Raw genomic sequence first — 13,156 nt, forward strand, 5'->3', positions numbered from 1 at the left:
CTGAAACGTTCTCATGTGCATTCAGCCTAGATCCCATTCACTATCTTTCCCCCCATTTCTCTACTTTGCAAACTCCTCTTCAACATCCATAGTAATCAGCAGGCCTGTGCAGCAAGTAAGTTTACCAGGTAGCACACACACACAGTTTTAAGCACCTTACGCATATTAGCTCCTTAATCCTTGCAAGAATTCTATGGGGATAAAGCAGGGGTTCTTGTAACCCCATTTTTCAGATGAGGAAACTGAGACAGAGAGAGGTTAAGAAATTTGCAAAAGGTCACATATCCACTGATGTGGTAGAGCTGGAATCCCATTCCAAGCCATCTAGCTCCAAAATCAATCATCTCAAACATCAGCCTCATTCAATTAATATTTATCAAGTAACTACTATATTCCAGGTACCAAGAAGCCTTTTCTGACTCCCCAGGTTTGACAGTTTGAATTTTGCAAATTCCAGGAAAGATTGTTCTTGACCTAATCTATTCCTATGGGTGTGGCCCTTTGATTGTATTAAATTCAGTTAAGGGACCTTTGATTAGATCATTTGATGAGAGTGCTTTAGGGTGTTTGATTAGTCTCTGCCCTATTGCTGGGTCTAATATAAACTAAGAATACACAGAGAGAAAAACACAGAAAAGAAAGCGCTGCCATTATTACCCTGCCATTTGAGAGAGAGGACTCCAGATTTGTCTACAGCTGCAGAAAAGACAGAGAAGCCCAGAGAGGCTCAAGGAGATGAAGCCCAGGAAGAGATGCCTGATTGCCCATGGCTGAGCTCAAGGAGAAAGTAGAGTGAGACAGGCAAACCCGCATCCTGCCTCACCTCATGGCAGGACTCCTGGATCTACTAGCAGCCGACTTTTGGTGAGAAAGCATCTTAGATGATGCCTTGATTTGGACATTTTTGCAGCCTCTGCACTGTAAGCTTTTACCCCAGATAAATCCCCATTATAAAAGTCAACCCATTTCTGGTATTTTTGAATAGCAGCTGCTGGCAAACTAATACACCACACAAAGCTAATTGTTCTCCTCTCTGTATTCTCAAGCACTGTGCAGACCCCTTGATCCCATGGTAATAAATTATCTATTTATGATCTATGCCCACCCCAGGAGACTGTCTACTCCTTGAGGGCACTTTCTATGCCTCATTTATCACTGCATGCCTGCCACCTAGTCCTTGGCATCACACAGGGCAGGTACTCAGAAAGTGCCTATTGATGTAGAGATTAAATGCGTCATGATTTCATGACTGATTAATTAATGAATTAATATTACCCGTCGTGACTTCGGAGAAAGTGCTCTATACTTTAGAATTGTAGCCTTCACTTGGCTCAGATGGAAAAGGCCAAAGCAGTAGGTAAGAGCCAAAAGAGAAAGTTCTGTCCTGATTCATCTACCTCAAACTTGGCACCCCTAGGCAGAGCCAGGTAATAGGCATCGCACTGACAGCTCATGTTTCCCAATGAACTGAACGCACCCTGAAAGAGCTCAGCTCTGACACTGTGTTTTTGACTTCCTAGCTGATAGGGCCCCAGCATTCTAGTTCCTGTCTAAGAGAGGGCCTAGGTAGGACCCCTTGCACGAGAAAGGTCATCACCTGTTCTCAGCAGTCAGCCGCATGCACAGAATCACAGACACTAAAGATCAACGAGTCCAGTGGTTTTCAAACTTTTTCCTTGCTTCGAGAACTCTTTCTTCTAACCAGATACACAAAACAGATAAATGTCCACATGCCCATCGAGTATTTTGAAAACCACTGATAGTTCGTGACCATCTTATTTCAAAGATGGTGAATCCAGGCCCCACAGAGGAGAAGTGACCTGTAGTCTCCCAGCCTGGTTAGCAGCATACAGGTGGGCCTAGGCGGGCTGAAGAGTTCCCTACGGTGCTTCCCCCATTGTGCCCCTCTGTTTCCTTCCTAATGAATATAAGCCCACTAACGAAAATGGTGACTAGAATGGTAACTATTTTCTAGTATGTACAGTTTCAGGAGGTTCTCTGAAGACACAGCTGAAATGCTACTGCTTGTTAGGGCCAGTCTAGCACCAGATTAGGGAAACAGTGAAGCCCCGAGTTGTGTTCTATGCATTTGCATGACCCTTGACAGGTCTCAAAACTATTTTTCAGACATGGCAGTACAATTTGTTGAGAGATTAATTTGTATGACAGGCAGAAGCTGCCAGAAGACAAGAGCCCCTCCCTTCCATGGCCTTTGTGTTCTAAAGTGTAGGTTCTTGGGAGTCCTTGGCCTAGGTTTTCCCAGAGTGAGAAAGGAGGTAAAGGGGACTTGTGGGGTCAAAGGTTGTAGCAGGGTGACATAGGGATATTTGGGGGGCAGGAGTTTTTTGGTGCAGCAAGTAGCTGAGACTTACGCTCTGCACTCCACAATGCTCCGATAAGGTTACAGATCCTCAAAGGAAATGGAGAGCCAGGCCCTGAGGTGGTCAGACTCTTGGCCAAATGCCAAGACCAGTTCCCCAGCTGGCATGGAAGCAGCAGAAATGCCTGGCTTCAAGAGACCCTGCAGAGGTTTTAAATGTGCATCTCGCAGTGACCAGTGTGGACCACCTCTGATTTACTGTGTAAGCCTCAGGACCCCCACACATCACTGACGACAAGATAAAATTCCTATAATGACTTAGACTAAATCTCTTGCTGGCATGGTAGGATCAGGGTGCAGAGCAGATAAAATTTGTTTTAGAGAAGTAAAAGAAATATGACATGTCTCACCAAAAACAATGAGATCCCGATCACGGAAAAGTTTGATGAAGCAAAATGTGCTGCCCGCCCTGTCTCCTTTGATCCCTGCAATATCAGATGAGGCTGTTAGGGCAGATGTTAGTCTTATTCTCATTTCATAGGTGAGAAACCTGGGTCTCAGGGGGTTAGTGACTTGTCCGTTATTCCATGTCTTGTAAGTACACTCAGAACTCAGCTCTGGTCTACTAACTTCAAGTCCTCTTCTTTTGCCGCCATGTTACCCTCATTATTTGTCCCAGAAAGAAAGGTATATTGAACACGACATAATAGGAGAACTTGCTTCTTTTACTTTTAAAAAAGTAAGGGAGCAGAGCATTTTTTTAATTGGATTTCCCCCCACCTTGTTTCAGAAAGTATTTATGGTGACCCACAAAATTCTATTCTAGTGGATTTTCCCTTCACATTCATTGCAAACTTATTCTTGTGTGATTTACAGTACTGTAAAGCATTTATCTAAGAAATAGTTCCCACCATCTTTTGAAGCTAGAGTTAGCATTTGTATGAGGTTTAGAAAAGTGGAAGCGGGGTGGAAGCTATTTTCCCTCCTGCTTCGGTTACTGTGGTTGGTACCCATGGGCAACCATGGGCAACCATGGGCGTTTTTCTGCAGCTCTGTTCCATTGCCCAGCCCCTAGGAAAGGCAATGGAGACAACCTCAACAGCAGCCTGGCTTGCAGCTTTTGAGGTGAAGCTTTGAAGTCAACAGTTCCAGGGGGAGCATCCTGATCTACATATCCTGTCTGTGGCAGAAGCAGCAGCATCCCTCATGGGACAATGCAGCAGTGTTTTTCAGAGAACCATTTTTGGAGAACCAGTTGAGACCTCACTCAACTAGCTCTTAAAATCTATATGCATCTAATTCCCTGTATTAAATTTCTGTTTGCCTGTAATAGATGTTTTGGGTCATCTACAGCTGTACTTTGAGTATACATAAAGTTATATAAAAGAACTTAAACGTTAAAAAATAAAGGAAAATGAAATGAGGGAGACACAAGGAGACAGACATGAGGTTAGTTCAAAATGCATGCCATTTAAATGTCTCCATTTGCAAGAGGTAAATCACTAACTGGATTCTAAGCTTTCAAGGAGTGACAGCAAAGAGGAAACACAATTATTTAATTCACAAAATCCATTAGGCCAAAACAGGGAGATTCATGGAACTGTACTACTTGTTCTGGAAGCAGAAAAAGAGTTCTTTTGAGGCTATTAAAAATGTTGTTAATGATAATTTATACAGCAAAAGTGATCTGAATCAGTGACTCATTGCTGATTTTTTTTTAAAAAGCTGGTTAAATTGAGGAAATTATTTTTAAAATATGATACAAATGTACTTTAAACCTTTTTATTTAAACCTATATCCCATGAATGAACATTCATCACCCAATCTTTCGGTGTAGAACAATGCCCTTTACTATGAGTCCTCTAATTTGAGTTGCAGTATCATTTTTCCTACATAGATCACATTCACAGTACATCATCTATGATTTGGAGTTTCAGTTTATTGAAAGCACAATGTGAAATTAGACAATTTGTGAAGTATTTTGAGTATAGATTTCTTCTGGATTTGAGTGCAGATTTCGTGTAGTTTTCATAGTCTTTTCCTCATTTTTAAAAATGGCTGCTATGCCCACTATTGCAGAGTAGTTAGTAATAGAGTAGCTGTTTCTGCTCTAATAGCAACTTTTCTCAGCCACTCACTCACCTTTTATTAAGGCTTTCCAGACATTTGCCTTGATTCTTATTAACACAATTCCAGTTAAATGGTAACAAATTCAACTGGCATAATTTCCTAGTAAGGGACCCTGACATTATATTGGGCTTCAAATTTCAGGGAGTTCTGGATCACAGAGTGGTTCAACAATGGCAATGGAGGAATACTGGTATAGGATACCATTGACAGGGGATATATGGCTGACAGGGAGCTGTACAGAACATATGTCCAGGGTGCATGGTAATGTTTGGATATACTCATAGTGGCAACAATTAAAAACCACAGCATGAGGGGTACTGGGTTCCTGGCCAGTGGTGCTCTGTCGTGGTCCCTAGGGGAGCAGCGACAGTCTCACAGGTGCAGCAGCGGGGACCGGGAGGGAGTGAGGGTTCAACAGTGAGCCCCTGATGCTAATGACTATGCTTGTGAGCTGATAAGCCTAAAATAAGAACAAGGCCTAGAGCAGCATTGTGCCTGGGAATTTCCTCCTGTCAGCCTTCATGTTACTCAAATGTGGCCAGTCTCGAAGCCAAACTCAGCATGTAAATGCAATGCCTTCCCCCCAGCGTGGGACATGACACCCGGGGATGAGCCTCCCTGGCACCGAGGGACCACTATCAACTACCAACTGATGGTGCAACTGGAAAATGGCCTTATACGGAAGGTTCAACGCGGATCAGCAGAATATCCCTGTCTACATAAAATAACATGACTTTAAAAGGCTGTTTGACCTAATGTAAGGGGGAAATGGAAAGGAGAAATGCGTTTATATGGCTACGAGTCTCTAAAAAAGAGTCTGGAGGCTGTCAGAAGGATTGCCCTCATGCACAACTGAGCAGAGTCAGAAAGACAGATAAAGCAGATACAACCCCCAGATATTGGTTCCTTTGAGGGCTAAAGAGACCCATGGGAGTTATGGTCATGGCCGATGGGGTTAACTACCAGGTCAGATGGCCCCTCTTTGGAAATGGTGTTTATGTGTGATGAATCTGGACTCAGATGGGATCTTCCTTCATAAGACTTTCATGCTAATGTGCTGGAGGTGCAGTTAATGTTGGGGTTTAAGATATATTTAGGGGATTTGAATCTCTGGACTGACAATGTGATAGCCAGGTCCTGAGCCTCAACAGACTCCAGCACCTACAATCTGATTTATTGGACTTACCACACTCAGCTAAGATGGAGTTGAAGAAGGACAACCACCACACCATGGAGCCTAGGGTGATTACAACTGAAAGTGGGAGGATTGCATCCAGCATCCATGTGGAATCTGAGCCTCCTCTTGACATAGAGGTGCAATGGACACAACCAATCCAATGTCCACATAGAAGAGGTGGCATTGGATTGGGAAAAGTGGACATGATGGCTGATGGGTATGGGGAAAGGCAGGAAGAGATGAGAGGTGGAGGCGTCTTTGGGACATGGAGCTGCCCTGGATGGTGCTTCAGGGGCAATCACCGGACATTGTAAATCCTCACAGGGCCCACTGGATGGAATAGGGGAGAGTATGGGCCATGATGTGGACCATTGACCATGAGGTGCAGAGGTGCCCAAAGATGTACTTGCCAAATGCAATGGATGTGTCATGATGATGGGAAGGAGTGTTGCTGGGGGGGGGAGAGGTGGGGTGGGGGTGGTGGGGTTGAATGGGACCTCATATATATATTTTTTTAATGTAATATTATTACAAAGTCAATTAAAAAAAATTCAACTGGCATAAATAAGTTTAGGAACAAAACAACTGACTTTGGTTGGCACATAATTTGATAGGTGTGAGAAAAACAGATGGACAAACTAGAGACCAGTCAATTTGCCCAGAGGATTCAGTGAACTTGAACATTAGTCTTTACAATTTACAGGTTAAACAATGTCTGCTCCAGTGAGATCATGTATTGAGTACAATACTGCCAACACTTAACTTGGGTTATCTCATTTATTTCTACTAAAAGCCCACGAGTTAGGAGTTGTTCTCAATTTTATCTATTAGATGAGGCAATAGAGGCTCTGAGAAATTACACAATTGGCCTAAGACCTTATAGCTAATAGATAGCAGAGCTGAGACTGAAATTCAGGAGTTCTTGGCTCCAAACAGCAAACAGTAATCACAATAACGTTCTTTTCACAATTTCTTTAATCTAAGGTAGAAGCTGATGAAATACCCCAAAGTATAATTTGGCAAAAACCTTTCTGGGGTTATGGGATAACACAAGCTAGTCCATGCACACAGCTTTCTTATGTGCATAGATAGAGCTTGAATTTCAAAGTGGAGAGTGATAAACTGATTATTCTTCAGACTACTGTGCCTAAGTGTTGTTTCCATATACTTGGCTTTTGATAGATTCTGGATGTCAGGGAGTTGGAGTTATACTACCTGACAAGTACCTGGAGTGCAGCTACTTTCATTGTCAGTTAAGAGCAAGCTAATGCTTCACAGATCAAACCAAACAGGAGTGAGGATTGACATTCTTTGGGGAGGGAGTGCAATCACTGGAAAGCTGTTCAAAGGGAAAGTGATAACCTATTGTTATCTGAACAGTGAATATCTAATGTAACTCTGGTGTGGTTTGGCTTTATTTTAATCATAGGCAACTGAACTATAGAAAGTATGCCTGTGATTGGAAAATAACCTCTTTTCTTCCAATTTCTTTTAGAAATCTAAGAAAAGCTAATAATCTTACTTTTAAAATATATTGAATAAAAGTCACTCCAAGCAATATTCCTTCTATTTTCTCAGCTCAGTTTGACTTATTAAAATACGTTATATTTTCAGATTTAATCAATGTTTAATGGGCACATACGACTTGCCTGGCATTGTGCTAGGCACTTTCACATGTATTATCTTTATTTAATAAATGGATTAAAATAGAACATCACACACTTCCTCCACTTCATTTTTAACCTGAACAAACAACTGAATGCCATGAAATCCTCTACATTTGTTAGAGGTAGACCAAAAATATAAGATCTTAGGTGTCTAGTAGCCACTGTGTCAAGTTTTTATCTGAAAACATCAGACTCTTAGTATTTCCATATTTTGGAAAATTATGTTTAATTTATATGTGGTGATGAAGAGATAATTATGATATAGTGTAAATTAAAAATACAAGTTGCAGAGTGTATACTATGGTCCTATTTCTTTAAGTAGCAGGAAAAGCATGTATCTGTGTGTGTAATTTGTATGAAGATACAAAGTATGGAAGGAACCCTATAAAAATTACTATTGATTACCTAAGAGGAGTGACAACTGAGGAAAATTTCCATAATAATAGCATATAAATGGTTTAGTGTGCTAGGCTGCCAAAACGCAATATGCCAAAAAATGGTTGGCTTTTACAATGGGAATTATTAGGTTACTAACTTACATTTCTGAGGTCATGAAAATGTCTACATCAAGGTATTATCAGGTGATGATTTCTCCCCAAAGACAGGCTGCCAGTGATCCTGAACTCCTCTGTCACATGGCAAGACACATGGCGGCGTCGGCTGGTCTCTCCCTTCTTCTTCGGGTTTCATTGCTTTCAGGTTCTGGTTTCTGTGGTTTTCTCTCAGTTTCTGTGGCTTTTTTTCCATATTCATCTCATATAAAGGACTCCAGTTCAACTCTCCATATTCATCTCATTTATAAAGGACTCCAGTAAGAGGATTAAGTCATGCCCTGGGCCATGCTCCATCTGAAGTAACCTAGTCAAAAGGTCCTACTTATCCACAGGAATGGATCTCACAGGAATTGACCGGCTTTAAGAATATAATTTATTTTCTGTACATACAGTCCTCAAAACCACCACAGTAACATAAAAATTAAAAAGAAATTTAAGCCACAGACCAGGAGAAAATATTTGCAAAACACAAATCTGACAAAGAGCTCTAAAAACTCAATAGTAAAGAAACAAATAGCCCAATTAAAAAGGGGGGGGGGGGACGCAAAAGAGATGAGCAACCACCTCACCAAATAAGCTATAAAGATAGCAATTAAGCATATGAAAAGATGCTCAACATCATATATCATTAGAAAGTCCCAACTTAAAACAAGAAATCACTACATACCTAACAAAATGGCTAAAACCCAGAACACCTACAGCACCAAATGCTGATGAGGTTGTGGAGCAACAGGAACTCACATTCATTGCTGGTGGGAATGTAAAATGGTACAGCCACTTTGGAAGACATTTTGGCAGTTTCTTAAGCTAAAATAGGCTTATTATATGATCCAACAATTGCACTCCTAGGTATTTACTCAAATGTCCACACAAAACCTGCACATAAATATTTACAGCTGTTTTATTCATAATTGCCAAAAATTGGAAGCAAATAAGATGCCTTTCAATGGGTGAATTGATAAATAAACTGCTACATTCATAAAATGAAATAATATTCAACAATAAAAATGAAAGAGCTATCAAATTATACAGACGTGGGAGAACCTTAAATGCACATTGTTAAGTGAAGGAAGCCCGCCTGAAAGGGCTACATACTGTATGATTCCAACGTTAGGGCATTCTGGAAAAGGTAAAACTATAGAAGCAGCAAAAAGATCAGTGGTTGACACAGGTTCTAGGTAGGGGATGAAGGAGGGATGACTAGAGGAGCACAGACCATTTTTTTAGGGCACTGAGTTCATTAAATGTGATGGCATAATGGTGGATATATTACATTATACTTTTGTCAAAACCCATAGATAGGAGCGCAATTAACTCAGTGGTTGAGTGCCTACTTCCCATGTAAGAAGTCCTTGATTCAATCCCCAGTACCTCCTAAAAAAACAAAATAAACAAACAAAATACCATAGAACTGTACAACACAAAGAATAAACCCTAATGTAAATAATAGACTTAAGTTACTAACAATGTATTAATATTGGTTATAACAAACATACCATACTAAAGCAAGATGTTAATAATAGGGGAAACTCTCCCTCTGTGTGTGTGTGTGTATGTATGTGCAGAGTGGGAGGGAGAGGGGTCATATGAGAACTCTCTCTACTTTCTGTGTAATTTTTCTCTAAACCTAAAACTACTCTAAAAATGAGTATATTTATGCAAAAAAAAAAAAAAAAGAAAGAAAACTGAAAAAGTCTAGCAAATCTGAAGGCAAGGAAAGTGGACTTCCTTCCATAACTTCCTATTTAAGCCAAAAGGAAGTCCATGTTTAAGTAGCCAGGGAATGTCCCTGAAGGCCCTAGAAACAGGAAATCTTAGCATAAAAGGAGCCATCAGCCAAAGTCAGCCCACATCATGGCAAGATGGATTTTCAGTTGCAGGGGACTTTCAATAGTTTCCCAAGTGAGGTCTGTGATTAGGAAGTCTGAGGGGTAGCTGTGGAACAGCAGGGTGGGTAAGACCCTAGCAAGCCGAACTCTGGGAACCCTATTGCCACTATCCATTACATTTATAGGGATTTTCATTTATTTTAAGATTAAGTAGGAATAAAAAAGAAACATTGAAATTTCTGATTCCATTGAAAGGGACCTTGGAGTCAAACAAGGTACTTAACCTTCCTAAGACTTAGTTTCTTCATCCGTGTAATGCAGATAAATATCTAAGGCTGTTGAGACAAATAAAATGAAATAATGTAAGTGCTTAGTATTTAATAATGGGTCACTTTAAAGAAGTGGTAAATAATTAAAGGTCAAGTAATTCTCTGTGCCTTAGTTTTCTCATCTATAAAATGGTTAACTATTGCATATGGCTATTGAGAAGATCAGATTAATTGATGTACGTAAAGCACTTAGAATATAATAAGACCTAAATAAGGGTGCTATGTAAGAGTTAGCAAATGTAAATGCTTTCCACATACTTATGTCCAGGCAGACATAACTAATCAATCATAGCATTCTTTCTCACTGAGTCTGGTTGCAGTCTCAATATCCTTCTCAACAAAGCCACTCCATGTAGTTGCTAATTGATTAGCTCACCAAATGAAAACTATTTTCAAATTATAATATATGAATATCTGGAATATCTGGACATGGCACTGGAGAAAATCAGTTCAAACATACTGGTTTTCTACACCAAACACTCCACTGGAGTAAAACGCACCCAGAGGCAAATGATGCCATATAAGGGGGTTTGGCACAAAGTCCATGTGTAGACAAAAAGTGTTTGTAGCTGCCCCAGAATGCCTATTCATATCCTGAGATAAGCAGCCATGAAAAAAAAAATCCTTGTGCCTGTCCTCATTCTTCATTTGCTATAGAACAAGAGCATCTGCTAAGCCACAGACCACAAAGAGAAAGGTCAGTCTCATAAAATATACCACAGTCCTCCTGATGTGCTCGAAAAAGCACGCACATGTCAACCATTGATGAAGACACGTGTGCGAGCCACTGGAGAATAGTTATTTTGACTAGGAGCATTTACCCCAAAGACCTAGGCCTTGTGAGGTTAAACCCCTTATGGAAGAACTCACATTGTAAAAGATGTGTCTAACCGAAGAAAGTGGAATCAACAATGGAAGAGACATATGGGGAACAGCTTGTTAGTATATAATTTACTAATACAATAACAACTGTTGAAGCAGAGGAAATGTGGTATTTTCAGCCATACTCTCCTTGGTCTGAAATTCTTGATTTGCCCTCTCTTCCTAGTGCTACTCTCTACACTTTACATGCCATTCCCTTTTGCAAACCCAAGGCTCACATGAAGAAGACTGTTCTTTGAAGCATAAAAAGAAGAATGTTCCTGGCAGGAAGCTTACATTGTACGTAAGGAAATAGACTGGTTATGAACCTGTGAAACCATCAGATAATTCTGGGGCCTCCCATTAGCTTTCATCTCAACCACCCCTCTCACCAACATATTAGAGACATTAATAGCAAGTAGCAAAGCGGTTGATTTGATTTCTTTACCTTTTCTTATATTTTTGAAGATGAAATGAAATGGCTAAAAGACCACCCAAAGCCTAGAAAAGGACAATAAAGGTCTTGCTCATGTATTAACTAGCATGGTGAAGTTGCTGTGAAAAATTCTAGGATTCAGGGATCAAAGAAACTTGAGTTAGCCATGAGGTTTGCGGCAAGTTAGTGAACCTCTCAGAGGCAATGTTTTCTCACACTTAAATGGGATAAGTAAAACATACCTCTTAGAGTTGTTATGAGGCTAAAAAGGTAATATGTGTAAAACATCCTGTTCAGGGCCATGTACAAAATAGGCATTAAATAAATGGTAGCTATCATTATCATCATTATCAGTGATAATTATTCTAAAAAGGCAAAACCAATCAGTTATCTCTGATAGTTATGTGGCCAAAAACATCAAGAAAGATCTCAGAGATAATAAATGACTCAATAAGAAAGGAAATTCCATAAGGAAGAGTCAAATATTTGGTGTCATCTCACAGGGCAAAAATAACTGAAAATTAATTCACTAAAATTATTTTAATACATACCAACTGAAAGACACTGTTCAAAATGTTGCTGGGGCCACAAAATTAATAATTGTCTCTGTCATTAGAGAGAGACATGAGAACATGGTCACAGTGACAGACAGGAAAAGAAAAGGACCTAAGAAGAAACCATAGGTGTTTAGGCCATGATGTTTTTTCCTAAGAGTAGTGACGGAGAGGCCACTCCAGGAAAAGGTGGGCCTCAGCACTTCTCAGAATGTCTAGACTGGGTCAGAGGAATAGTGTGAACTAAAGCTTTAAGGTAATAGAAGCTCAAATTTGCTGGAATTCCAGTCTAACATTCTCAGAGAATTTCAATAAGTGAGTAATAAATGATTCAATTGAAGTGCTTAATGACGAGTATTCAATAGCTCACTAGAGAACCTGGACTTTCCTCAGTAAGCAAAAGTGAGCTGTTGAAGTCTACTAAGTTTTGGGGAAGCAATGGGACCCAACCCAGGAGTCAAAATCTCAAATGTCTTCCAGGGCCAGGCAGGTAACTCCAATGGATAAAAGGCCAGATGTGGGTGCTTATAGATGCACTGTGTGAGTGATGAGGAAAGATAACTGTTATACATTCCAAGTTAATTGTTGACATGTAGAAATGGAGTAGGATATTGCTAGACATTACCATATTGCAGGAGAAGCCAGAAATCCAGATTATTATTGGCACTAAATTCTGCACTCTAGAGGTTGGAAGATAAAAATAATTGTGACTTTCCTCAAATGTTTTATAGGGATAGGTGAAAATGCAAAGAAGTAACTTAATACAACAAAGTATTTTAATCAATAAAGTGCATTGTCAGCTATTGCTGAGATAATGCTGTGTAACAAATAAGTACAAATTCTCCTCACAGTTTTGTGGTTCAGCTGGGTAGCTTTACTTTACACGATGGGTTGAGTTCAAATGTGATAAATGAGTCTCATTCTGACTAGTGGCTAACAGAAGGATGCTTCTTTCATGGAAGTACAGGAGGAGCAAGTACAAACACGTGACACATTTAAAGCCTTAGAATTGGTTCACTGTCAGTTCCACCTATATTCCATTGGTCAATGCAAATCACAAGACCAAATAAGGAGGGTTGTATACCTGTGGCAAGCAGAATTCTAAAATGGCTTCATGCCCTTTAATCGTGGTGTTTATCCCACAATTATAGCACATTACATACCAAAGAGATTTTGCAGATGCAATTAAATTTACTAATTAGTTGGCCTTAATATCAGGAGATTATCTTGGTGGGGCTGATCTATTCACTTGAGTCCTTTAACAGCAAAGAATTTTACCAGGTTGGTTGCAGAAAAGAA

This window comes from Dasypus novemcinctus, chromosome 1 (assembly GCF_030445035.2).
Source record: "Dasypus novemcinctus isolate mDasNov1 chromosome 1, mDasNov1.1.hap2, whole genome shotgun sequence".
Lineage (NCBI taxonomy): Eukaryota > Metazoa > Chordata > Mammalia > Cingulata > Dasypodidae > Dasypus > Dasypus novemcinctus.